This window comes from Peromyscus californicus, unplaced genomic scaffold (genome assembly GCF_007827085.1).
Source record: "Peromyscus californicus insignis strain IS unplaced genomic scaffold, ASM782708v3 Scaffold_8__1_contigs__length_139910024, whole genome shotgun sequence".
In the NCBI taxonomy this organism is placed as follows: domain Eukaryota; kingdom Metazoa; phylum Chordata; class Mammalia; order Rodentia; family Cricetidae; genus Peromyscus; species Peromyscus californicus.
Genome location: NW_026294606.1, coordinates 40,907,111 through 40,910,927, shown reverse-complemented (window position 1 = coordinate 40,910,927; position 3,817 = coordinate 40,907,111). Strand labels below are relative to the sequence as shown.

The window sequence follows — 3,817 nt, the reverse complement described above, 5'->3', positions numbered from 1 at the left end:
TGTCAGAGCACAAACAATATCCCAGAGTCCACAGTGGGGAGAATTGGAGCATTTCCAGGATTTTATTTGCAACATTACATGTGTCCATTGCTGCCTTATGTAAACTAGAAAATGCTATTGTACAAAATGTGTATTTCAGATCCATGTCTAGCACTTCTGACACTTTCTTGAAAGAGTCTTTGCATCCTGGATGAAAAATTTTCTGCCTAGGAAGGAGGAAATGGTTTTGAAGTTTATTAAGGAAATAATTTTTTTCTTAATGACTACGGTTGGCACTCTGGGGAACATTTCTGTTTCTGTGAATTATATGTTCAGTTGGTGGGGAGGCCCTGAGAAGAAACCCATACACCTTATTCTTATCCATTTGGCTTCTGCAAACATCATGATCCTTCTTGCAAAAGGATTGCCAAAGACAATAGCAGCTTTTGGTTTGAGAAACTTCCTAGATGACATAGGCTGTAAGATCATTGTTTACCTGGAGAGGGTGGCCCGTGGCCTCTCCATCTGCACCAGCAGTCTCCTCACTGTGGTCCAGGCCATCATCATCAGTCCCAGAGCATCTGGGTGGAGGAGGCTCAGACCAAAGTCTGCATGGCACATCCTTCCATTCTTTTCATTCTTTTGGATGCTCAATGCTTTAATAAGTATGAACCTAGTCCACTCTATCACAAGTTCAAACCTGAATATGTCACAGCTTAAGAATGAAGACAACTATTGTTATTTTATGCTAGAAAGTCAGAAAACAAAGTGGATTGTTCTCCCTCTCATGGTCCTGAGAGATGCTGTGTTTCAGGGTGCCATGGGAGGGGCCAGTGGCTACATGGTATTTCTTCTCCACAAGCACCACCAGCATGTCCTCTACCTTCAGAAGGCCAAACTTCTTTCTCTACAGAACTCCCCCTGAGCTGAGAGCTGCCCAGAGTGTCCTCCTTCTGATGCTCTGTTTTCTTTTCTTCTACTGGACTGACTGTGCGTTTTCTCTATTTTTAAGTCTCTCTTTACAACATGATTCCTTGATGGTAAATATCCAAGAATTTCTGGTCCTGGGTTATGCAACTTTTAGCCCACTTGTGTTGATCCACAGGGATGGACTTCTGGCTGCATGTTGGCATGCTCAGTGGGAAAAATTGAGAAAATGTGTCTCTCATTTATCTGTTCAATGAGTGTGAAAGAACTCTCAGTTCTACAAAAATCCCACAACACAATTAAGCATGTGTTTATTCTCATACAATCTTCCTGATAACTCAAGCTTTGAGGGGAGAAAGAGGGAGACCTTAGCAAATTATAGGGATGTAGAAACCTCATTCTGCATATTGCCACCCTTGTGAAGGGACTTTAATTTTTTAGCTTTTTTATATTTGTATTCATTTCTTGTGTATGAATAGTTTGTCTGCATTATGTATGCGTAACTTGTGCATCTCTGGTGCGTCTAGGGGCTGGAAGAGACCATCTAATGCCCTGTTACTGACTGGAGTAAGACTTATGGTTCTGAACCAAAATAAGGTTGCTAGGAATTGAACCCAGATCCTCAGTGAAACCAGCTACTGCTCTTAAGTGAACCATCTCTCAAGCCCTGAGAAAATGACTTTAATTAGAATTTGTAAAATTGGTTGTACTCCTAGCATGACTGGAAGCATGAAGATGAATTTGGTAAATTTATCAAAATTTACAGTGATTTAATTCTGTTAGTGCAAGAAACTCTGTGTCTTGTATCTGGCACTGTGCTTGCTAACTGTTAGTACCACAGGGTATTTTGGGATTCTTCAAAGTGTCTGTAGGATTCTATCCATAGAAAAGATTTTACAGATTTGTGAAAGAATGATGTGTACTGTGCAGCCAGTCACTAGATGACCGATGCACCAGTCACAGCATTTAAATGAACTGAAACATTTTATTGGTGTTATATTCGTGAACATTCTCTGCAAGAATGAACACTGTATACATAGGACAAACATTTTATTACTCAACATAGAAATGTGGGACAATGTAGATACACATAAAACCTGAGGAAGATTAAAAAATAAAGGGTTCCAAACACACAGAAAAGGAGTCAAACATGGCTTCTTGGTAACTGCCTTTTCTTGGGTAGGCTTTGTGCTAGTGGCAAACCGAGGTGTGATTCCTTTAAGAGACAGTTTCCTAGCTCCATGCTATGGACAAATATGGGCGTGGCTCCTTTAAGAGGCCTGCTACTGAACACTTAAATGGGGTTCATGAGCATCAGGCAGCACTCTACTTGGTGACATCTTAGACCCAACAACTTCCCAGAACTGGTTCGGTAAATTTGGCTCCCACCAGTACCTTCTCTCATGAAGCTAGCCTCTCAGGGAACCAAGTGGGGGTGAGCCAGCTGCCAATGCCATGTGGCAATGCATGCACTAAGCTGAGCAGTGCCAGCAACTAACAGCAGTTTAAGACTGGTCTCATGCAATCAAAGAACAATACAGATGTTGATCTGTAAAGACAAGATCCAGATGGAAAAACCTCTAAATGGGTTACAGTGTGTTTAAAAATATACATAGGCTTGGGAAAGAAAAGAGAAAGGGTATATACAGTTAAACAATAAAAAATACTTTAAAAATAATAATGTCTTTAAGAAAGTAGTAAAGTAAAAAATAATAAGCCAGATAAAGATGGGAAATACACAGAGAGTCTGGATCCTGCGTGTTATTGTATTATCTTCAGACTTTTGTGATTGCTAATGAAGGAACAACAGCTACTAAGACACACTGGATTATGAAAACTGCTGGATTAAACCAACCTATGTATTTTAAAAATGCCTTGACTTCAAAATGGAAGTAAAAATATGTTACTTTGGGGAAGAGGTTGTGCTTTTATTTCCACAGGAATGAGAAGCTGTGGATTCATTCCAGGTTGATATGGTTTACGTATGATCAGGGAAGACCCCCTGAAAATCCTGGCTGAAGACATAAAGAAATAAACCTGGAAAAACTACAAAACATGTAATGTATATTTTACCTGCTCAGACATAAAACAAAAAATCATCTTTGACTAATTTCTGTACAATGCACAGTCTGTACTTGTATTAATACAGACATGTATGTTAGTGTTAAAAGTTAATGCCGGGCGGTGGTGGCGCACGCCTTTAATCCCAGCACTCGGGAGGCAGAGCCAGGCGGATCTCTGTGAGTTCGAGGCCAGCCTGGTCTACAAAGCGAGTTCCAGGAAAGGCGCAAAGCTACACAGAGAAACCCTGTCTCGAAAAACCAAAAAAAAAAAAAAAAAAAAAAAAAAAAAAAAGTTTATGTATTTTCAGAGCAAGGGGACCAGACACCAATAAAAACAAATGGCCCAGGTGATCTAGCATCTCAAAATGCTTCTGCTTCAGTCTCCTCAGAATTCTGCAGTCAAAACAGCTACAAGACTGCTGGCTAACTGGGTTCAGCCTCACGGACTACTCTAGCCATGACATAACAATTATCTTGATTTTCTCAAGTTTCCCCAAAGATACCAGTGACCACAGACAACAGGAAGTAGTCTAGAGAATGATGCCCACATTCCCAAAAGATGGAGTATGGGTGGGTTTTGGTTAGTCAATGGATTATAAATGTTTGTCATTGTTTAGAGGAGGGTTGGTTACAAGTTGTTATTGGTCATAGTCAGACAAAAAGCTAAAAAAGGAGTTAAATTCAAAGATCTCTTTCTAAGGGAAAAGGGGGATATGATATAGGAATGATGAAGAAAACAGTGTAGATTATTGAATCTACTTTAATCCAAAAAAGAACTATTAATCTCAAAATATTTTACATTGGTATGGATTTTGGCATGTTGATACAAATTTAAGGGTAATTTTCTT

The 3,817-nt window shown here is 39.7% G+C and overlaps 1 pseudogene; it reads left to right on the top strand.

Moving 5' to 3' along the window:
- The first annotated feature begins 220 nt into the window (after positions 1-220).
- LOC128103072 (vomeronasal type-1 receptor 4-like) lies at positions 221-1,163 on the top strand (annotated as a pseudogene).
- Positions 1,164-3,817: the final 2,654 nt, after the last annotated feature.